The following is a 25,007-nucleotide window of genomic DNA, read 5'->3' on the forward strand; positions in this document are numbered from 1 at the left end:
AAAGGGGCTCTCCAGTTTTGTGTACATAAAGTTAATTGAAGCAAGAACGGGACGTTCTACTGTTAGAGGAAAGACCGTTCCATCACCAACACAGAAGGATGTTCTTTACTGTAAGAGCAGTGAGACTGTGGACTGGGGGGACTTCCCACCTTATAACGCTCCCTTTAATAAAACACGGGACCACTTCTTATTAACAAAACTTCTTTATTAAAACAACCATATTTCTTTATGCTGGCATAAATTTGTGGGAAGGCCACAGCTTATTTATTAATATATAAAATCCAACTATTTATTTCTTTCCATGCCTATCGCCTATTCTTACTCCTAACGCTACCAAAACTTTCGAGGCGTGAGAAAGCCCGTTACGGCCTGTACGCACCCTCAATTCTCCAGCTGGCATGGAAATACCGCTAAACCGCCTACTGCTGTGACAACTTAACAACAAAACTTCCGCCAGGAACCCCTTCCCTCTCCCCCCTCAGCTCAGAGGGCGGGCGGGCGTCTTCCTTCTTCTCTTTCTCCACGTGGAATGAGCCACTCTTCCCCTCTTCCTCCCATCACTCCACCCACTTCTTCCGATCGCTTAACCCTTCCTTTGCTCAACATCCCGCCCCCCAGTCCCTCGCTCCTACGCTACTTGCTTTGTAGCTATCTAGGACACAAAATCCACAAACAAGGCCATCAACTAACTTTATTGAATGTCCCTGGAGAAGCACAGATACAAGTAAAGCTTACATCACAGTGTAAGGAAAAGTTCTGCAACTTTCTAATATAGCTTGCATTTCAATTTTAAATATTCAAAATCTTTGCCTGCTGTCAGTGAATGGAAACATTGTTTACATCTCAAGGCTTATAAACCTGCCCTTGATCATGTGCTGCTCCTGGCATGTTACAATGTATCAGAGCTCTCCCTTCTAGTGGCCGGTGCAGCTGTGTGAGCAGGATACGTTTTCAAACTCTGTGTTTGCATTCACTGAAAGCAAGCAGAGATTTTGAAAATTGTCAGCAAGCGATACACATGTATATTAGCAGTTGTAGACCTTTTCATTATACAGTAGCAAGAGTAATTCTGTAGAGACCTCTGGCAGGATGCACTCAGCATTAAGTACCCGATGGCGGCCGTCAGTTGGCTTTAAACAACCTCATTTTCTTAGCAAGGAGCTGGGATCAGAAAAAAAAATCTGATACAGTCCAAAGCCGATCTCCTCCTCCATCAGGGGCGAGAATAAATTGACTTCTTCGTTAAAATAGCAAGGGAGGGTCCTGCTGCCCAGATACCCGATGAGCGCCTCTATGACCTGTAGGAAACGGTCGGCTATACTAGACTCTGACCAATCAGATGAGTCATTACTGACAAGGAGAAGAACATGTCTTAGATGGGTTAAAGACAGTTGGCCAAGTCCTGAGCGCTGATGGCCGATATTCTTTAGTATGTGTAGGCGCTTCTGTTGAATCGTTGCTGTCTAGGCCCTGGAGGCGGAGAATCTCCTCGCGGTAAAAGGTCCTTCACCAGGGGTTTTCGGACGGGGCGGTAGAGTGGGGGTATACCAGCAGGATAATGTCTTTGGTTTCAGCCTCCAGCCTAAGGTCATGAGCACAACAACCCGCCAAACATTGCACTCAAGGACCGTCCCGATCGATGGCCAGTTAATGGACGATGTGATGGTCTTGTGCAAGGACTCCACGATTATCCTGGTGGAAAGGTAGCCCCCCAACATATACCTGTCCCATGGACTAAGCCCCCAGACTGTATGCTCCAGAATAACCCTTTTAATTATCCAAAATAGAGGGTCATTGAGATGGTCCACAGTGCCGGTTCAAGTATTAGAGGCAGCAATACGTAAGCCTGGTCCAAACTGGTAACGGGGAGGCCATTACCCAGGGAACCCCCCCCAACTGCATGGCGAACAAAGGCATTTCGGGGTGCTTTGCCTTCAGAAAGTCCTGTAGTTCGCTAACATAGTCCAGCAGCAGCTGTCTGGCCACTTGTGTCTTGTCGTCGGGCACAACTGCTTTGTGGGTGTAGTAATGCAGGAGGGTCTCCCGTATGGTGAGGCACATAGGGGTCTTCTCAGCAGCAGGGGGTTGTGGAGGATCACTGCTCGAAGCTGCGACATCTGGAAGGATGGAAAGAAAAGAATCAGGCTCTCCTTCGCTCCATCTCTTGCTATAAAAGGAACCGGTCAACTCCGAACAGCACTGAAAACTAAGTTATAGTGTGTGGGGAGGCGACGGGAGTCAGGGGGGATGTATTACCTTTACTCACCTACTCCTGCACTGCTCCACTCACCTGCTCCTAGTAAAGTCCGCACGCAGTCAAAAAAATATGACCAATTTCAGACCGCTGTGCGAACACAGTCCCATAGGCTTCCAGGGGAGAGCGTGTGCACAGCCGTTTGAAAAGATCTTGGACACCGCAGGAGGGTCAAAAAGAAAAATACATTTTTTTGACTCTCCCAAGGTGTCCACGATCCGTCCAAAAATCTGACTCTTTTCAAACTGCTGTGCATCCCCCAGATTCTCCGGGGCGTAGCATTTAGGAATATGTAGCGTTCACACTCCCTAAGGGACATTCATAGAAGATTAGACGACAGTTTCTCACACAAAAAAGCAGCAATTTTTTGCACGTGGGGATCTGAGCAAAAACAGGCAACTTTTTCACTTTCTATGTCACCGACTACCAATTATTTTTTAAAGAGCGTGGCTTGTCAGAAAGGGGGCGTGGCTAGCACAGACAGCCATTTATGTATAATATACGCCGGTGTAAACTATACCAGAAATGAACCCCAGATCGGATCTTGCATACATTTCTGATTAGGTGCATAGAGGAGCTGAGATGTGCCTAATATATGAAGTGTTGTGCGCCTACTCATGTATTAGGTGCGTCATGCCCCGGTGGAAATATTAAGACCAGCACTTGAAATACGGGTCTTAATACAATTTCCCCGGTGTTGTAGTCTGAAGTAGAAATAAACCAGGAGATTTCTGTTAGCAGCTTTGGGTATGACCGGAGTAGAGATGTGATAAAGCATATTATATATGATATTATAGCCACTGGTGAGGACACTTTCGGTTCCTCTGCTGACCTGTGACAGGCGGGTCTGGCTCAGGTGCTGCTAATGCACTGCTCAAGTCCGGGCAGGTTGCTTTTCACAGACGTTTGGGGGAGGCCTTCATCGGAACAGCTTCCTTCCAGCTTTCTTCTATGGTTTTCTCTTCCACTTTCTCCTCAGGGGGCGATGCTGCTCGGTGAATCAGCTGCAGACAATAGGAGTAGAATTAGCCATAATCATGTGCAGAGTCAGCTTTACAGCAATGACTCATTTAAAGGGACCATGACCCAAATGCATATGTATTTTTCATTTACACAGTGCCAAATTTGAAATCTCCTTTAGGGTGCGTTCACAAGAGCGTATATCGGCTCGGTTTTCACACCGAGCCGATATACGTTGTCCTCGTGTGCAGAGGGGGGAGGCTGGAAGAGCCAGGAGCAGGAACTGACCTCCCGCCCCCCCTCTCTGCCTCCTCTCCGCCCCTCTGCACTATTTGCAATAGGGAGAACCGGGACAGGGGTGGGGCTAATTCCCAGAACTTAACCCCGCCCCGCCTCTTCCCATTGCAAATAGTGCAGAGGGGCGGAGAGGAGGCAGAGAGGGGGCGGGAGCTCAGTTCCTGCTCCTGGCTCTTCCATCCTACCCCCCCCCCCCTGCACAGGAGGACAACGTATATTGGCTCGGCGTAAAAACCGAGCCGATATACGTTCGTGTGACTTCACCCTCAATGTGGTCTTTCCCATTAATGACATTCTTCCCTTTTTTACACGAAAGGCAATATATGTTTGATCACTGGGGGTCCAACTGCTGGAACTCCCAGCGATCCTGAGACTAGCTCATCCGAATGCCCCATATGAATAGAGCAGCAGTGCGTATGTTGAACCGCTCCCCCGTTCCCTGCTACTATGGGAAGAATGGAGATGGCTGTCCTTGGCAATCTCCTTCTGTCCCATAGAAGTGAATGAGACAGTAGTCATGCCTGTCCATCGCCACTCCATTCATGTGAGGCATTTGGGTGCACCAGGCTCAGAGTCGCTGAGGGTCCCAGCAGTCAGATATGTATCCCCTATTCTGTAGACAGGGAATAGAGCTCTGAAGTGCTAAAACCCCTTTGAGTATAATTTACCACTTACATATAATTCCTGAGTTATATCATGTCTTATACTCCAGTCACACATAAAGCGGCAAAAAGGGGGGCAGCTTTTTGCCACAAACGGCTAATCGCACCGCGGGAACTTACTTTTGTCACACTTGGCCAATCGCAAGGCGGACACCTTTTTTTCATTTCCCCACATGGCTAATCGCACTGCAGGCACCTTTGTTTCTCATTTGCCACACACGGCCAATTGCACCGTGGGCATCTTTTTTTTGTTTGCCACAGTCAATCGCACCTTGGGCACCTTACGGCCAATCGCACCATGGTCACCTCTCTTTTTCGTTTGCTACACACGGCCAATTGCACCATGGGCACCTTTTTTATAGTTCGCTACACACGGCCAATCGCACTGCGAACACCTTTTTTTATAGTTCGCTACACACGGCCAATCGCACTGCGGGCACCTTTTTTATAGTTCGCTACACACGGCCAATCGCACTGCGGGCACCTTTTTTATAGTTCGCTACACACGGCCAATCGCACTGCGAACACCTTTTTTATAGTTCGCTACACACGGCCAATCGCACTGCGGGCACCTTTTTTATAGTTCGCTACACACGGCCAATCGCACTGCGGGCACCTTTTTTTTGTTCACCACATGCAGCCAATTGCACTGCATTGAGATGCGGCAGATGTCGGTCCGGAGGCAATGGGTCCCAGAGAAAAACACATAGTGTCCCAGTAAAAATAACACCCCCAGTAGTAATAGTACCCCCTAGTGGCCCCAGTAGTAATAATGCCCCCATAGTAGCCCTAGTAGTAATAATACTCCATAGTGACCTAAGTAGTAATAATGGCCCCCATAGTGATCCCAGTAGTAATAATAACCCCATTGTGGCCCCAGTAGTAATAATGCCCCCATAGTGGCCCCAGTAGTAATAATACCCCCATAGTGACCCCAGTAGTAATACTGCCCTCATTGTGGCCCCAGTAGTAATAATGCCCCTATAGTGGCCTCAGTAGTAATACCCTCCTAGTGTCCCTAGTACTAATAATACCCCTATAGTGGCCCCAGTAGTAATAATGGCCACCATAGTGGACCCTGTAGTTTTAATGTCCCCATAGTGGCCCTAGTAGTAATAAGGACCCCATAGTGACCCGAGTAGTAATAATACCCCCATAGTGGCCCCAGTAGTAATAATGCCCCCATAACAGCCCTAGTAGTAATAATACCCCCATAGTGACCCCAGCAGTAAAAGTGGCCCCATAGTGAGCCCAGCAGTAATAATACCCCCATAGTGGCCCCATGGTGACCCCAGTAGTAATAATACCCCCATAGTGACCCCAGTAGTAATAGTGGCCCCATAGTGACCCCAGTAGTAATAGTGGCCCCCTTAGTGACCGCAGTAGTAATAATACCCCCATAGTGGCCCCATGGTGACCCCAGTAGTAATAATACCCCCATAGTGACCCCAGTAGTAATAGTGGCCCCATAGTGACCCCAGTAGTAATAGTGGCCCCCTTAGTGACCCCAGTAGTAATAATGCCCCCATATCACCCCTCTTTGACGTTCTCTCTGGATGTGGCTGGTGTTTTTTAGCATGAAGTAGCTGACAATCAGGAATACTGGAGATCTGGAACCCCTTCCCAGCAAACTGTGAGTACGAGGTTAGAGCCGGGGGTCTGGTTGCTGATGGTAGTGGGGGTCTGCTAATTATAATTATAGATCCCCACCGTACGGCCCCCAAAGAAAGGAATTGGCCCGTACTGCCCCTTATTATGTCCTTTACGGGGTCGGCAGGACAACTAGCCGCGTTACGCCATATTACGGACGCGTTCTCCCTACAAGCGTTACTCTGAGGGCCTTACTATTATATGGTAACTTCTATTTAGCACAGCTGAGGATTTGTTACAGATGCAGTCAGAGCCGACGATCAGCTGTGAATTCTACTGGATTCCAGCAAAGTAAAGCGGCAGAAAAAAATGGGAGAAAAATAAAAATCCGTAATAAAAAAAAGTAATAAAAAACCTCTTTTGCGCACTTTTCCTCTTTTGTTAAATAAATAAAAACCCGCATTCGGTATTGTCGCATCCGTAATGATCTGTACAATAAATGGAACCGACTTCTGATCCCGCACGGCAAACAATAAAAGTGATAAAAAAACACATGTAGCCCAAAGTGGTCCCATTGAAAACTGCACCTCGTCACCGAGCCCCACTGATCAAAAATAAAGTTATGGGATTTTGAATGCAGCGCTCTAAAACGAAGACCTTCCAAATAGGAATCAATGTTATGGCTTTTAAAGAGCGGAGATGAAAATCCCCCCCAAAATCGTCGCCTCCTTAAGCCTAAACTAGGTTGTGTCACTAAGGGGTTAATGCCTTTAACTTGATGCACAACAACACTGGCAGCCCTGGAGACGGCACATGGCAGATCACCGTAGCAACAGAATGTCCAGAGATCTCACCCGGCGGCCATCTTGTGTCAGCTGAGCTGGACAGCATGCAGATGACTGGTGCAGGTATGTAGCTCCTCCCTCAGCGCTGAGGCCTCGCCCACACATGGCGTAGCTGGTAAAATGGGCACATCTGGGCACGGTGGGGTAGATTTACTGAAGGCCTTCAGTGTTGTGGCGTACAACAGCTGGACATGATGTTGCGCAGCATCTTGTGCGCCGTGCGGGGGACTTTTTACACTTTCTTACACTGGCCACACTACTTTTAAGAGAGTGGGCGTGGCTTCACATGAGGGGGCGGGGCTGCTCACGGCCATCGCATCTGTTTTTACACCAAAAACTGGTGTAAATTTATCTTTGGCGCACAGCAGACGGAAAATACCCCAACTGTATGAAGAGGAGCGAGCGCTCTGTACATTTAGGACGCTTCCCGCCACCACGATGTTTCCTTAGACCGGCGTACGACGTCGCTGAGTAAATCTGCTCCCTGAAAAGCACTAAATACAGTTTGTGGTTTGTATGGAGCCGATCCCACGCCATACAATGCGTCAGACGGAGACAGCGTGAACACTGAGCGTGGCTGTTAACCCTTTAAATGCCGTTATCACGCCTGACCATGGCATTTAACCCCTTAATGACGTGGCCCCTTTTTCTTTTTCCATTTTCGTTTTTTCCTCCCCCCTTTATCATAACTCCTTTATTTATCCATCGACGTCGCTGTTTGAGGGCTTGTTGTTTTTCGCGGGACGAGTTGTATTTTTCAATGGTGCTATTTAAAGTACCATATAATGTACTAAAAAACTAAAAAAATTTTAAGTGGAGTAAAATAAAAAAAAAATGACATTTCGGCATCTTTTAGTGCATTTTGTTTCTACGGAGCACAAACGGCAACAAAAGCGACATGATAGCTTCATTCCATGGGTCGGTACGATTACTGCGATACCAAACTTGGATAGCTTTTTTTTTTTACTATACTACTCTTTTTTTTTTTTCAAAGACATTTAACTTTTTTCAATTATTTTCTGCGATCATTTTGCGCGCGCAATAACTTTTTTATCTTTCCATCGATGTAGTTGAGCCAGGGCTCATTTTTTGCGGGATGTTCTGTAGTTTCTGATAGTACCAATTTGGAATGCATACGACTTTTTGATCGCTTTTTATTGCGTTTTTTCTGGGAGACAGGGTAACTAAAAAAGTACATTTCTGGCGTTCTTTATTTTATTTTTCGGACGACGTTCACCGTGCGGGAAAAATAATGCACTACTTTGATAGTTCGGACTTTTACGGACGCGGCGATACCAAATACATATTTTTATTGTATGATTTAGATTTTTTAATAATAGATATGGCAAAAGGGGGTGATTTAAACTTTGACAATTTTTTTTTTTTACAATTAAAAAAACTTTATTGATTTAAAAAAAAATTACTTTGAAGTCCCCCTGGGGGACTTTAACATGCGATGCTTTGATCGCTCCTGCAGTATGACGTAATGCGGGACCCTCGAACATCGTTCGGGGGATTTAAATGCCGCTGTCAGAATTGACAGCGGCATTTAAATGGTTAATAGCCACGATCTGCCACACGGCTATTGCCTGCGGTGTCAGCTGTTATAAACAGCTGACGCCCGCACTGTATGAAGAGAGGTCGCCACGCGGCTCCATGACGTACCAGTACATCATGGAGCAGGAAGGGGTTAAATGCCCCAATCACTATTCCGGGGTCCCAAACGCCCCTCCACTTCCCCCCTGCAATGAGATCATGAGGCGCCATCCGGTTGCATGGCTGCGAAGGCATGCCTGTAGTGTGGCTGGAAAGACTGCCTGTCAAAACATAGTATAATGCAATACTATGATAGCTTATTATACTCTATGAGCGAGCTAAAGACCGCAAGTTCAAAACCCCTATGGTGACTAAAAAAATGTAAACAGGAGTTTAAAAAAGTTGTATTAATTTGCAAAACTAAAAGGTATTAAAAGTTAAAATAAAACCCTTTGTAATTTTTTTATACAAAATTAAAAAAAATTATATATATGTGTGTGTGTGTGTGTGAGATATGATTGCGTCCGTAAAAGTCCAATCAAAGAAATGTATTATTCATCTCACATGATGGAACGTCGTCAGAAAAAAAAAATAAACATCAGAATGGCATATTTTTGGTCAAATTGTCTCCAAGAGAAAAATAAAAATAAAGAAAATCATAAAGTCACATGTGCTCCGTAATGGAGCCAATAGGAAGCACAGGACACCCCTCAAAAAGACAAACCAAACCATATAAGCCTGGTATTGTCGTCATCGTACTGACCCATAGAATAAAGTTATTTTGTTTTTGTCAAAGTGTGCATGCCGTAAAAATAAGTCCCCCCACCCCCAAAGATAGTGGAATATTTTTTTATATTTCACCCCAATTAGAAATTTTTAGTATTTACCTGTCCGTTGTCTTTGGATACGACAAATCTCAGCTTCTTCTCGTCCCACAGGCGCAGTAGAGCTTGTCGGCTGGTTGGGTCCTCGAGAACGCGCGGTCCGCTCACCCAACGGCTCCCGCTGACAGTCCGGACCTGAAAATAAACAGAACAGCAGCTTCCACCTGCCAACCGTCCCCCTGCTGAAGGGTAAGTTTGGAATGAGGGGCTTATGTATGTGACTGTTTATGTGCCAAGGGGGGGGGGGGGGGAGGGCTATCACAGTAATTTGTCGTGGTAGAGGGTGTCACTATTACAGTGATCGCGAACCTATGACACGCGTGTCAGCACTGACACGCGTAGCCATGTTTGTTGACACGCCGCCGCATACAGAGAAGTATGGGGCCGCATGCCGAGAACCGAAAAGAATGTTTCATCCTCGGCTCCTGCACGGCCAGGTGTCACTCACTGCTCCGCTGCCCCTTTTGTGTCCTCTGCAGAGCATAGGGGACACGGAGGAGCGCTGAACATCGCCCAACGCGGGGGCACTATCAAGTGCTGTAGAGAGGCGCCGGTGCTCACTCCCTACAACGGAGGACCGCAGTGGGACTGGAGATTGCAGCACAAGGCTTCCCCCACCACTGCTGTGTGCCCGCTGTCAGCCGCCATTCATAGAGTCTGGAGCTGTAGGGACGGGACAGACTACGAAGCTGCAGGCAATCGGAAGCTAGGGGTGTGACAGGGGCATTCCCTCCTGCTAAGTGCTGTCACACCCCTAGCTTCCGGTGTCGACAAGGTACAACAGTACCCACAGCGGCACCTTGTCACACATCTTCTGGTCCTATCCACTAATCATGCCTTATTGGCAGGAAGTATAAGCACGTATCAAAAAAGATACAAATCTAACCGTACCTGTTGTCCCAAAACTCGCTCTACTGATTATTGGTTTCAATAGAATTCACCCAGCATACAAAAAATTGATAGGCCATGTCCTATTAGGTGCCAAATTGCTTTTTCCAAAAATTGGAAATCTGAGGCCCAACTGTTTGTCAAAGATCTAATTAGTAGAGATAAGCGAGCACGCTTGTTTAACCCTTTGAGTGGCGGGTTTCCTACCACCCTGTCGTGCCCACCAGGGCAGGTTTTTTAACCCCTAAACGACCGCCCCATCGGGAAACTACATCCTCAGAAAGTGGGCTTTAATCCTAGAGGACGTAGTTTTATGCATCCTCTTTGGATTAATGCCCACTGGCCTGAGGACGTGACAGCTCCATGCTGTCGGTGCCCGCAGGTAGCCGACAGCATGGAGCTGTCATCCCAGGATGCGGGCAGTCCCCCCCGGCATTGCGATCGGCGCTATAAAATGAATAGCGCCGATCGCAAAAAAGTAAATAAAACAGTGTAAAAAAGTAGTAATTCAGCTGCTATGATGGATCCGATCCATCACGGCAGCTGAAAATACTCACACGGCTTGTCGGCGGTGTCCCCCGGAGATCTGGTCCTCCCGGACCCGCCGGCGGCCTTCTGCGCATGCGCGCCAAACGATGACGTCACGCACACGCGCAGAAGCCTGGGTGTCCCCGGCAAATTTAAAATCTCCTGGCTCCCGGCTCCTGAAGGTAGCCGGGAACCAGGAGGTGTTACCGGGGACCATTGCGATAGCGGTGATCGCGAAAAAGTTGAAAAAGTAAAACAAAAGTAAAGTTTCACCTCCCCTCATGGATCGGATCCATGAGGGGAGGTGAAGATACTCACCCCCGGTCCTCTGCGATGTGCCAGGACCCGAAATCCCCATCTGCGCATGCGCGCCCGATGATTGACATCGGGCGCTTGCACAGAGGGGCTCGAGCCCCGGGAAATTCAAAATTGCTCTGCTCCTGGCTGCCATGTGTAGCCAAGAGCAGGGGGATGTCACCAGGGACATGATCACTGTCACCCAATGGATGACAGTGATCATGTAAAGTAAAAAAAAAAAGTGCAAAAAGTAAAAAAAAATAAATAAAAAAGGGGTAAAAGGTAAAATAAAAAAAAGTGCAAAAAGTAAAAAAAAAGTTTTAAAAAGTTAAAAAAAGCTTGCGTTTTATTTTCCCCCATGGATCATATCCGTGAGGGAGGATGAAATGACATACCTAAGGCCTGCGGATTTATCCGCGGACCTCACCCAAGCTTCTGCGCACGCGCCCCGTCGCCAATGTGGCAGGCGTATGCGCAAAAAACGTGGTTTTTTAAAATCTCCCTGCTCCTGGCTACAAAACTTAGCCGAGAGCCTGGAGATTTCACGGGGGCCGCGGTGAGCGGTTCCTGGTCACGTGTTCGCCGTTATCCAAAGAATAATGGCGATCACGTAAAAGTTAAAAAAAGGGGAAGGTTCAACTCCCCTCACCGATGCGATCGGTGAGAGGAGATAAAACTTTTTACCGGAGGCCTCCATATTTGCACCCCAACGCAATCTTCTTCCGTGAACTTTCCCGTATTCTGTGCATGCGACCGCCGGCAAAACACCGGGCACATGCGCAGGAGTCGGGGAGCCCAGGAAACTTAATATCTCCTTGCTCCTGGAGCAGTGACGGGTGGCCTCGTTGAGCGGTCCCCGGTCACGTGAAAAAATGGTAGCGATCTACCTTTGGCCGGTCTCACATGACCGGATAGGAATTACGGATTCCGCATTCGTCTGATCCGCGGTAATACGCAGATCAATCGCATTGGATTACACAATTCCGCTCACATTAGCGGGTTGGAATTGTGTAATCCACTCGCAGAAAAGAGAATGCAGAAGGTTCTATTTTACCGCGGATATCCGCAACATAGAGCCCATTGTGCTCCATGGTCATGGATATACCCGCAGCCTATACGCAACTACGTTGTATACGGGCTGCGGGTACCCGCGTCATCGCTAAGCGACGGTGCGGGAAATACAAACAACAACAAAAAAAGTATACTGCGCATGACCGCCTGTGTAAGTAGGCAGTTATGCGCAGTACATTACGCGGCCGTACACAGGGTCACAGCCGGGATCCACCTACGGCTGCGTAAGCCCGGCGTTATTCAGACCGCTACCTGTAATACGCAATTTACAAGAAACCCAGGGAACGCTCGCCTTCCTGCAGTTCCAGGAGCAGCTTGTTGAGCGCCTTCTGCGTGAGACCGTCGCACCTCATCCAGCTTACGGAGACTCACGGAACGCCACTTTTTACACCCCATCCCCGCCACTGAGGTCAAAAAATGACCCCCAAAAAGCATGAGAGGAGGGGGGATACCCGATTTTATTGCCCTAGGTGCCCATCCCAACCAGCCTCCATAATTACCCATCTTTGGAAATACACAGTTCACATTATTACTTTTATCTAAGATTTGGGGAACGCCGAAAAGGGCGTGGAGGGGGGGGGGGGATTTTAGAGAGTCAATTTTTATTCCGTACAAATGAGCAATGGGGCCTGGAATTTATTCAGTTGTACCCTGCAATCCAACGGGTGTTCCCTCCATTACAGGCCTTGCCATGTTTCCTGTAAGTAGATTAGGGCCACAATGGGTATGTTTTTGAACACGGGACAAACGGGGGTATCCATTTGGGGTGAACGTCTTCATTCCTATGTACACTGTACAAAAAAACTGCTTTTAAATTGACAAAATTGCCAGAAAAATGAAAATCGTAATTTTTTCCTTCTGTTTTGCTGAAATTTATTCAAATACTGTGGGGTAAAAATACGCAGTACACCCCTAGATGAATTCGTTAAGGGGTCTAGTTTTTAAAATGGGGATATTTGTGGGGGTTCTTTATAGTTTTGGACGCTCAATGGCTCTACAAGTGGGCGATGGGGCCTGGAATTTATTCCGTTGTACCCTGAAATCCTTCCATTATAGGCCTAGCCATGTGTCCTTTAAGTAGATTAGGGCCACAAGGGGTGTGGTTCTGAACACGGGACAAACAGGGGTATCCATTTTGGGGTGAAAGTCTTCATTCCTATGTGTGCTGTACAAAAAAACAGTTTTTAAATTGATACAACTGCCAAAAAAATGAAAATTGTAATTTTTTTCCTACTGCTTTGCTTAGATTTATTCAAAAATTGTAGGGTAAAAATACACAGTACACCCCTAGATAAATTCGTTAGGGGGTCTAGTTTTCAAAATGGGATCATTTGTTGGGGTTCTCTCTCGTTTTGGCCGCTCAAGGGCTCTACAAGAGGGCAATGGGGCCTAAATCACCTTCATGCTAAATTTCTGTTCTGAAAGCCACCGACTACTCCTTTCATTTTGGGCCCCGTTGTGCATCCAGACAAAAGATTAGGGCCACAATGGTTATGTCTCTGAACACGGGAGAAACAGGGGTATCCACTTTGGGGTGCAAGTCTTCATTCATGTGTGTGCTGTACCAAAAAAGCTGTTTTTAAAACGACAGAATTGCCAAAAAAACGAAAATCACAATTTTTTCCTTTTGCTTGGCTTGAATTCATTCAAAAACTGTGGGGTCAAAATGGTCAGTACACCCCTAGATAAATTCGTTAAGGGGTCTAGTTTGTGGGGGTTCTCTTTGGTTTTGGCCACTCAAGAGCTCTACAAAAGTGCTATGGGGCCTAAAACGCCTTCAAGGAAAATTTATGTTCTGAAAGACACCGACTACTCCTTTCATTTTGGCTCCCGTTATGCATCCAGACATAAGATTAGGGCCACAATGGGTATGTTTCTGAACACGGGAGAAACGGGGGTATCCATTTTGGTGTGTAAATCCTCATTTTCATGGGCACTATAGCAAAAAAATATGTCTTTAAAATGACATATTTGCAAAAATATGAAATTTTATTTTTTCTCCCCTAAATTGAACTAATTCCTGAAAAAAACTGGTGGGGTCAAAATACTCATGACCCCCCTCAGTGAATACACTAAGGGGTGTAGTTTTTAAAATGGGGTCATTTGTGGGTGTATCTAATATTCTGACACTTATGAGCCTTTGCAAACTTGGCTTGGTGCAGGAAAACAAAGTGCTCCTCAAAATGCTGAAAAGTAATGTTAAATTTGTACGTCCTCTAAATGGTTAAAAAAACACACAAAAGTTTTTCAAGTGTGCATTCAGAATAAAGTAAACAGATGGAAATACATATCTTATCAAAAATTTGTACAGTATGTTTGGACATATTTGAGATATTACGGTTGAAAATGTGAAAAAATGACAATTTTTTCTAAATTTTTCCAATATTGGTACTTTTAATAAATATACACAAATTATATCGGTCTCTTTTTACAATCTAAATGAAGTACAACATGTGGCGAAAAAACAATGTCAGAATCACTGGGATATGTAAAGCCTTTACGGAGTTATGCCACGTTGAACGACGCATGTCAGATTTCCAAAATTTGGCTCCGTCACTAAGGCGCAAACAGGCTTCGTCACTAAGGGGTTAAAATGGTCTAATCATTGAATTTCAACTAATTTTGCAGTTGCGTCTCAAGAGCCATAACTTTTTCATTTTTCCATTGACATGGCCATGTGAGGGCTTGTTTTTTGCGGGACAAGTTGTGATTTTTTAAACAGGGGGGAGGAAAAAAAGAAATGGGGAAAAAAGAAAAAAAGGGGCCATGTCATTAAGGGGTTAAATAATGCATTAAAGGGGTTGTCCCGAGGCAGCAAGTGGGTCTATACACTTCTGCATGGCCATAATAATGCACTTTGTAATGTACATTGTGCATTAATTATGAGCCATACAGAAGTTATAAAAAGTTTTATACTTATCTGCTCCGTTGCTGGCGTCCTCGTCTCCATGGTGCCGACTAATTTTCGCCCTCCGATGGCCAAATTAGCCGCGCTTGCGCAGTCCGGGTCTTCTCCTCTTCTCTATGGGGCTCCGTGTAGCTCCGTGTAGCTCCGCCCCGTCACGTGCCGATTCCAGCCAATCAGGAGGCTGGAATCGGCAATGGACCGCACAGAAGCCCTGCGGTCCATGAAGACAGAGGATCCCGGCGGCCATCTTCAGCAGGTGAGTATGAAGACGCCGGACCGCCGGGATTCAGGTAAGCGCTGTGCGGGTGGTTTTTTTAACCCCTGCATCGGGGTTGTCTCGCGCCGAACGGGGGGGGGGGGTTAAAAAAAAAAAAAAACCCGTTTCGGCGCGGGACATCTCCTTTAACTTCCTTCTCTGGGTCATTACGACGCAGGGATACCACATGTGTGATTTGTATTTTTGATTTTTTTTACAAAGTAAAGGGAGACAAGTGTTTTTATAATTTTTTTTAGAATTTTTTAACTTTTTTTTTTTTTTTTTTGTCCCTTTGGGGGACTTTCACAGGGACCCATCAGGACCCCTGATCACATTCCGGGGGTCCGATGGTGACAGCCCTTTACATGCTGCAGTGACAGCCCTTTACATGCTGCAGTCACATAGACTGCAGCATGTAAGGGGTTAACACAGCAGAGATGGAGGTTTTCTCTGATCTCTGCTGTAAGAGCAGGTACCTAGCTGTCCTCTCACAGCTAAGCACCAAGCTCTCCCTGCCACAGAGACCGTCGGCTTGCTTCTGACAAGCCGATGGTCTCTATGGCAACCTGTAAACAAAGCAGGAGGTTGACGACATATCGGCAATATCTTCTGCTGGTTTTTCAAAGCCCTTGCACTGCTCTGTGTGGGTCTGTGCAGGCAGAGCACACTGCCACAGCTTGTGGCATTGTGCTCTGCAGCTCCCATAGTGATACATAGCCCGGAAAATTTCAGGGCGTGCCACTCAAGGGGTTAAGGCTGATGCTCGAGAGAGCATCGGTCTTTTTAAGTAACTGCTTACTTGTTCGAGCACCTTGTGGGGAAGCGGTGGGGGGAGCAGGGGGGAGAGTGAGAGTGAGAGAGATCTCTCTCTCTCCCCCTGGCTCCCCGTCACCCCCCACCCCCGCATGGTGCTCAGACGAGTAAGCAAATCTGCTTAAAGCGGGTTTCACCTCAGGCTTCGTCATTCCCCATGTTCCGGGTTCGGCACTTATGCTTAGCTGCAACTTAAAATCCGCGCGCGACAACAAGGAGTTGGTGATGGATAAGCTGCTAAAGGAAGTAGAGCTGGGTCGCATGGCGGGTCCTTTTCTGGAGCCGCCGTTCGAGAATTTGCGGGTTTCTCCTTTGAGTTTGGTTCCAAAGAGGGAAACAGGCAAGTTTCGGCTTATCCAACATCTGTCTTCTCCAACGGGCGACTCAGTCAACGACGGGATTTCAAAAAACCAAACGGCGGAGTCGTATACGTCTTTCGATAGGGCGATATACTTAGTCCAACAGGCGGGTCCCGGAGCCCTTCTGGCAAAGGCAGATATTGAATCGGCCTTTTGTCTGCTCCCGGTGCACCCTGACTGTTTCCATTTACTGGGTTGCCTCACTCCTTTAGAATCGGCGCAGCGACGTCGGCTTTTGCTTGCGGCTTAAAAGGGGAAGAGGTTAAGAGGGTGGGCCGATGGAGGTTGGAGGCGTACAGGTCGTACGTCCGACCTGATCTGAGAGTGTTATGATAACCCCGTAGGAAATGGGGATTGTGTGTCGTGTTGGTGCTTTCTTTGGTTTTCCTTTTACAGAATCGGGCTGGACAGTTTGGGTAGTCGGCCATTCGTATGTCTATTGGGCCGAAAAACGAGCGGGGTCCAGGCCCATTGGTGCGAACCTAGGAATACAGGATGCCCAAGTGAGATGGCATGGCATCAGGGGTTTGCAATGGGCCAGGCTGCTCCACGAAGTCTTATGCATCAGCAGGTGGTCTCCCGAAAAGGTGGTGCTAGTTATTCATGCCGGAGGAAACGATTTAGGAAGGGTGAAGGTAGCGGAGTTAACAACATTAATGAAGAAGGATATGGTTCGTTTTAAAAATTTTTTTAGAAAAGTTATATTAGTGTGGTCTGATATTGTTGCAAGGAGATTTTGGAAGGAAGCAAGGGATGCAGAAGCCATCGAGAGGGTGAGAAGAAGCATTAATTTTAAGATGTCTAAATTCGTAAGATCGCTAGGTGGAGTAGCTATCAGGCATTGGGAGCTAGAAAGGAGGGAGCCAGGGAGGATGAGGTGTGACGGGGTGCACCTCAGCGATATAGGAATGGATACATTCCTTTCAGGGCTACAGGACGGAGTCGAGGCGGCTCTGTCGCTGGCATGTGGGGGGCGGAGTACAGCGTAGGTTTACGCTGCATCCTTCTTAGCGGTAGAAATTGGACTTTCCATGCCAGCTGGGGAAGGAAGGCGTTTACAGGCCATTATGGGCTTCCTCACGCTTGTTTACAGTTATTGGACTATCAGTGAGTTTAACAAGACGTCTGTAGGCATGGGAAGAAATAGGAGTGAAAGTTAAATGTTCGGTTATATATAAAAATTTTAAATAAAGCTGTGGCCTTCCCACAAAATTTATGCCAGCAACTTTTATGGTCTTCTCATTATTATTGGGGAGCGAGTTAAAGGGATGGGGAAGTCCCCCCAGTCCCGTACTGTCTATGCTGCCCCATTGCATTGCATAATCCAGCCCCTCTCGATCGGTGATGTGGATGACATCTCCTACATCATCCACAGCACTGTCCGAATCTGATGCATGCGCCGTGGCCACAAACCAGCGCATGCGCAGAAAAATCACTTGAGTGCATCCACAATAGGGCCCGGCGATCTGGCACTGCAGCCCCACAGTCCTTCCGGTCTTTGTTTTGGACCGACTACCACCTGATCACTGTAGCCAATTAGAGGCCTCAGTAGTCCGGTGTCCTTCTCCTGGCATAGATGCTGGTAGTGGATATGCCAGGAGAACAACAACTGGCCCTTGCAGCGGTAAGGTGTTAGTTGTTTCACAACAAGGATCGGGAGGACTGGGGGTCTGCAGCGCTGGATCGCCGGGTCTGTCAGCGGATAAGTCCCTCTATGATGTTATTTTAGCATGCGCAGACATAAAGCCCCATTCACAGGAGCGCATTTTCGGTCCATATTTTTTACTGACTGAATATGGACGGCGCACAAACCCCCCTAATTTGTTGTATTCAGATGTGCGGTTTTTGGGGGTTTTTTTTAAATGTGGATTTATGTTGCGCAAAAAAAAATAAAATAAAATCGAAATACGTCCTACTATATTCCATATTCATGGACCAAAATCACCCAATAAAGTCTAAAAAAAAAATGACATTTCGGCATCTTTTAGTGCGTCTTGTTTCTACGGCGCACAAACGGCAACAAAAGCGGCATGATAACTTCATTCCATGGGTCGGTACGATTACTGCGATACCAAACTTGTATAGCTTTTTTTTTTACTATACTACTCTTTTTTTTTTTTTCAAAGACATTTAATTTTTTTCAATTATTTTCTGCGGTCATTTTGCGCGCGCGATAACTTTTTTATCTTTCCGTCGACGTAGTTGAGCAAGGGCTCATTTTTTGCGGGATGTTCTGTAGTTTCTGATACTATCAATTTGGAATACATTCGACTTTTTGATCGCTTTTTATTGCGTTTTTTCTGGGAGACAGGGTAACTAAAAAAGTGCATTTCTGGCGTTCTTTATTTTATTTTTCGGACGACGTTCGCCGTGCGGGAAAAATAATACACTGCTTTGATAGTTCGGACTTTTACGGACGCGGCGATACCAAATACATATTTTTATTGTATGATTTAGATTTTTTAATAATAGATATGGCAAAAGGGGGGTGATTTAAACTTTGACAATTTTTTTCTTTTTACAATTAAAAAAACGTTATTGATTTTTTTAAAAATTACTTTGAAGTTCCCCTGGGGGACTTTAACATGCGATGCTTTGATCGCTCCTACGGTATGACGTAATGCGGGACCCTCGAACATCGTTCGGGGGATTTAAATGCCGCTGTCAGAATTGACAGCGGCATTTAAATGATTAATAGCCGCGATCAGCTGCACGGCTATTGCCCGCGGTGTCAGCTGTTATTAACAGGTGACGCCCGCACTGTATGAAGAGAGGTCGCCACACAGCTCCATGACGTACCGGTACATCATGGAGCAGGAAGGGGTTAAATGCCCCAATCACTATTCCGGGGTCCCAAACGCCCCTCCACTTCCCCCCTGCAATGAGATCATGAGGCGCCATCCGGTTGCATGGCTGCGAAGGCATGCCTGTAGTGTGGCTGGAAAGACTGCCTGTCAAAACATAGTATAATGCAATACTATGATATCTTATTATACTCTATGAGCGAGCTAAAGACCGCAAGTTCAAAACCCCTATGGTGACTAAAATAATGTAAACAGGAGTTTAAAAAAGTTGTATTAATTTGCAAAACTAAAAGGTATTAAGAGTTAAAATAAAACCCTTTGTAATTTTTTTATACAAAATTTAAGAAAAATTATGTGTGTGTGTGTGTGTGTGAGTGATATGGTTGCGTCCGTAAAAGTAAAATCAAAGAAATGTATTATTCATCTCACATGATGGAACGTCGTCAGGAAAAAAATAAACATCAGAATTGCATATTTTTGGTCAAATTGTCTCCAAGAGAAAAATAAAAATAAGGTAAATCATAAAGTCACATGTGCTCCGTAATGGAGCCAATAGGAAGTACAGGACACCCCTCAAAAAGACAAACCAAACCATATAAGCCTGGTATTGTCGTCATCGTACTGACCCATAGAATAAAGTTATTTTGTTTTTGTCAAAGTGTGCATGCCGTAAAAATAAGTCCCCCCACCCCCAAAGATAGTGGAATATTTTTTTATATTTCACCCCAATTAGAAATTTTTAGTATTTACCTGTCCGTTGTCTTTGGATACGACAAATCTCAGCTTCTTCTCGTCCCGCAGGCGCAGTAGAGCTTGTCGGCTGGTTGGGTCCCCGAGAACGCGCAGTCCGCTCACCCAATGGCTCCCGCTGACAGTACGGACCTGAAAATAAACAGAACAGCAGCTTCCACCTGCCAACCGTCCCCCTGCTGAAGGGTAAGTTTGGAATGAGGGGCTTATGTATGTGACTGTTTATGTACCAAGGGGGTGGGGGGGGGCTATCACAGTAATTTGTCGTGGTAGAGGGTGCACTATTACAGTGACACGCGTAGCCATGTTTGTTGACACGCAGCCGCATACAGAGACTATGGGGCCGCATGCCGAGAACCGAAAAGAATGTTTCATCCTCGGCTCCTGCACGGTCAGGTGTCACTCACTGCTCCGCTGCCCCTTTTGTGTCCTCTGCAAAGCATAGGGGACATGGAGGAGCACTGAACATCGCCCAACGCTGGGGCACTATCAAGTGCTGTAGAGACGCGCCGGTGCTCACTCCCTACAACGGAGGACCGCAGTGGGACCGGAGATTGCAGCACAAGGCTGCCCCCACCACTGCTGTGTGCCCGCTGTCAGCCGCCATCCATAGAGTCCGGAGCTGTAGGGACAGGACAGACTACGAAGCTGCAGGCAATCGGAAGCTAGGGGTGTGATGGGGCATTCCCTCCTGCTAAGTGCTGTCACACCCCTAGCTTCCGGTGTCGACAAGGTACAACAGTACCCACAGCGGCACCTTGTCACACATCTTCTGGTCCTATCCACTAATCATGCCTTATTGGCAGGAAGTATAAGCACGTATCAAAAAAGTTACAAATCTAACCGTACCTGTTGTCCCAAAACTCGCTCTACTGATTATTGGTTTCAATAGAATTCACCCAGCATACAAAAAATTGATAGGCCATCTCCTATTAGATGCCAAATTGCTTTTTTCCAAAAATTGGAAATCTGAGGCCCAACTGTTTGTCAAAGATCTAATTAGTAGAGATAAGCGAGCACGCTCGTTTAAGGCTGATGCTCGAGAGAGCATCGGTCTTTTTGAGTAACTGCTTACTTGTCCGAGCACCTTGTGGGGAAGCGGTGGGGGGAGCAGGGGGGAGAGTGAGAGAGATCTCTCTTTCTCCCCCCGGCTCCCCGTCAGCCCCCACCCCCGCATGGTGCTCAGACGAGTAAGCAGTTACTCGAAAAGACCAATGCTCTCTTGAGCATCAGCCTTAAACAAGCGTGCTGGCTCATCTCTACTAATTAGCTTGATTTTAGAACATAGTTTATATGAGAAAATACTAGCCCTTTGAAATAATGCAATTTCAAAATATCAGAAAATGTAGAACCCATGGATAGTACAATTCTCTCCTTTAAGTGTCTTCTCTCATTCTATTACTTCGTTTTTTCCCAGTTTACAAACAGATGGGAGTGATCCTTGTATTGTCCCTCAATGTATTTATACATAGTTATTTGGTCGCCTCTTAACCGTCTTTTTTCCAGGGTGAATAATCCTAATTTTGATAGCCTCACTGAGTATTCCGGTCCTCTCAGTCCATTTATTGATTTAGTTGCCCTGCTTTGGACCCCTTTAAGCACTGCAACAGCTTTCCTGAGCACCACTGTCCAGAACTGTAGACGGTATTCCATATGAGGCCTGACAAGTGCCTTATATATCAGAACATATATCATGTGGCTTGGGATGTCACAAAAATGGGTGTCTTTAAAAAGAAAGCTTGCTGAAGCTCTGAGGGTCAGCCTATGGATGGGCCCCTCAAAAAGGACAGAAAAAAACACAAAACAGCAAAAATGTAAAAAAATGTGCTATAAAACCGTAAAGCAAATAAAAGTAAACCCAAAAAAAACAAGCAGAAACCCTGAGGGTCGATTCCGTTGAAGGGCCTCCTTAAAAACAAAGCCTGAAAGCTTGATGGAGCCCTGAGGGTCGGCCTCTAGACGGGTCTACTCAAAAAGCACAAAAAGTGCAAGAAAACGTGCCTGAAAGCACAGAAAGAAAAAGCAAGCAAAAAAAAAACAACGGGTGTCACTTGGCTCGGCTGTCATGTGGCTCGGGTTGTCACTTGGCTCGTCTGTCATGTGGCTCGGGTTGTCACAAAATTTAGTTTCCTTAAAAAGAAAGCTTGCTGAAGCTCTGAGGGTCAGCCTATGGATGGCCCCCTCAAAAAGGACATAAAAAAACACAAAAAAAGCAAAAATGTAAAAAAATGTGCTATAAAAGCATAAAGCACAAAAAAGTAAACCAAAAAAAAAAACAAGCAGAAACCCTGAGGGTCGATTCCGTTGAAGGGCCTCCTTAAAAACAAAGCCTGAAAGCTTGATGGAGCCCTGAGGGTCGGCCTCTAGACGGGTCTACTCAAAAAGCACAAAAAGTGCAAGAAAACGTGCCTGAAAGCACAGAAAGTAAAAGCAAGCAACAAAAACCCAACGGGTGTCACTTGGCTCGGCTGTCATGTGGCTCGGGTTGTCACTTGGCTCCGTTATGTCACGTGGCTCGGGATGTCACTTGGCTCGGCTGTCATGTGGCTCGGGTTGTCACTTGGCTCGTCTGTCATGTGGCTCAGGATGTCACAAAATTTAGTTTCCTTAAAAAGAAAGCTTGCTGAAGCTCTGAGGGTCAGCCTATGGATGGGCCCCTCAAAAAGGACAGAAAAAAATACAAAAAGAGCAAAAATATAAAAAATGTGCTATAAAAGCATAAAGCAAAAAAAAGTAAACCAAAAAAAAACAAGCAGAAACCCTGAGGGTCGATTCCGTTGAAGGGCCTCCCTAAAAACAAAGCCTGAAAGCTTGATGGAGCCCTGAGGGTCGGCCTCTAGACGGGTCTACTCAAAAAGCACAAAAAGTGCAAGAAAATGTGCCTGAAAGCACAGAAAGGAAAAGCAAGCGAAAAAAAACAACGGGTGTCACTTGGCTCGGCTGTCATGTGGCTCGGGTTGTCACTTGGCTTCGTTATGTCACGTGGCTCGGGATGTCACTTGGCTCGGCTGTCATGTGGCTCGGGTTGTCACTTGGCTCGTCTGTCATGTGGCTCAGGATGTCACAAAATTTAGTTTCCTTAAAAAGAAAGCTTGCTGAAGCTCTGAGGGTCAGCCTATGGATGGGCCCCTCAAAAAGGACAGAAAAAAACACAAAAAGAGCAAAAATATAAAATATGTGCTATAAAAGCATAAAGCAAAAAAAAGTAAACAAAAAAAAAACAAGCAGAAACCCTGAGGGTCGATTCCGTTGAAGGGCCTCCTTAAAAACAAAGCCTGAAAGCTTGATGGAGCCCTGAGGGTCGGCCTCTAGACGGGTCTACTCAAAAAGCACAAAAAGTGCAAGAAAACGTGCCTGAAAGCACAGAAAGAAAAGCAAGCAAAAAAAAACCAACGGGTGTCACTTGGCTCGGCTGTCATGTGGTTCGGGTTGTCACTTGGCTCCGTTATGTCACGTGGCTCGGGATGTCACTTGGCTCGGCTGTCATGTGGCTCGGGTTGTCACTTGGCTCGTCTGTCATGTGGCTCAGGATGTCACAAAATTTAGTTTCCTTAAAAAGAAAGCTTGTTGAAGCTCTGAGGGTCAGCCTATGGATGGGCCCCTCAAAAAGGACCGAAAAAAACACAAAGAGCAAAAATGTAAAAAATGTGCTATAAATGCATAAAGCAAAAAAAAGTAAACCAAAAAATAAAAAATAAAAAAAAAGGAAGAAACACTGAGGGTCGATTCCGTTGAAGGGCCTCCTCAAAAACAAACTGCATCCAGACTGACAGAGCTGAGAACAGACAGCAGGATGCGGACAGACTGAGCTCTTGCAAAGCTGCACACCACAGCAGACATAGGCAAAATGACCAGCGCCAAGACAGGGCACAGCTATCTAACGGTGCCCATATACCGAAGTAGCAGGATATCAAGTATTCTAATAGATTGGAAGCTCCTAGGAGCAGGTTGTATTTATCTCTTTCTTTACAGCATCAGCTCTCCTGAGCCTGGAATTACATACAAATATATATACAGCAATATGCAGCAGGACCGATTCCATCCTGGGTGATAGCCGATCGCCACATCTGGGGCCAGGAAGGAATTTTTTGCCCCACTGAGGTAGAACTCTCCAGGGGTTTTTTCGCCTTCTTCTGGATCTTTGGATCCGGCGGCTCTCATCTTAGGACATTGGTGGACTGGTCAGAAGGACCGCAGCAAGTTCTGTGGTCTCCAGCGGTCCTAACCTGAGAGTCACTGTGATCATTGTGTCATTTATTAAAGGGCCGGTAATATTTAATTACAATGTTGCTTATTGCTATTCTAATAAAGCAGAATTCTATCATCTACATTGTGGTGTTTGTCTTTTGTCTGATTTCTCCTTACACAGCGACCATGATGGGATGCCGCCCAATAGTCCAGTAGACGTATCTTGCACATAATAAAGTGTTTCCTCTCCTAACCACACGGTGACAGCTGTTGCCTGACAGGAACTATAGTGTGGCCATTATAGGACAAATCACGCCATAACCTGATGGGACTGAAAACTGACATTTCTATAGAAATTCTAGTAATGAACAAATGTGCATATTTTCCTAAACATGGTAGATGGTCGGGTGTTACCCGTTGGGTGATTTGTCTTGGAATGACCCTTCAAACAGTCGTTCACGATCATCTGCACGTGTAAAAAGTGATTTTCACAAGAAAGACATTTATCCCCTAACTACAGGATAGGGGATAAATGTTTGATTTACTGGGGGCCCCAGCATTCGGACCCTCAGTGATACCGAAACAAGTGCTCCCAGATGCCCCATGTGAATGGAGCGGTAGTGCGCAGGCTCGACCGCTGCTCAGTTCAGTTCTATTGGCAGGCGGAGATTGATGTGCTCAGTAATCTCCCTCAATCCCATAGAAAGTGAATGGAGTGGTCACTGACAATCCATTAACATGGTACATTTGGGTCTGCTGGCCTTGGGAATGCCGGTGGTCTCAGCATTTGGCACCCCAGCGATTAGACATTTATGACCCTTACCTGCAAATAGGATATAAATGTCTTTAATAGGAAAACCCTTTGAAAGTACCAAAATCCACTATTACCTAGGTGATAGGTGATAAAAGTCTGATTAGTAGGGGTGTTACGGCTAAGACCCCCAGTAATCCCAAGAACGGGGTTCCCATGTCCCTTCTCCTTTTCCCTGTGGGTTTATTGCATCTTCCACGGTGAGGAGTTTGGTTTCCCAAAGTATGCTCCGCGGAGCCCATGGAGCTCCACGATTGATTATCAGGGCTTGGATGGAGGATCTAGGTCCCCGCTTACCTCACCTAA

General features: G+C 46.3%; 1 pseudogene; it reads right to left on the reverse strand.

Annotated features, from left to right (window-relative positions):
• Positions 1–225: 225 nt before the first annotated feature.
• LOC136577939 (mitochondrial dynamics protein MID49-like) lies at positions 226–23,863 on the reverse strand (annotated as a pseudogene).
• Positions 23,864–25,007: the final 1,144 nt, after the last annotated feature.

This window comes from Eleutherodactylus coqui, chromosome 8 (assembly GCF_035609145.1).
Source record: "Eleutherodactylus coqui strain aEleCoq1 chromosome 8, aEleCoq1.hap1, whole genome shotgun sequence".
Lineage (NCBI taxonomy): Eukaryota > Metazoa > Chordata > Amphibia > Anura > Eleutherodactylidae > Eleutherodactylus > Eleutherodactylus coqui.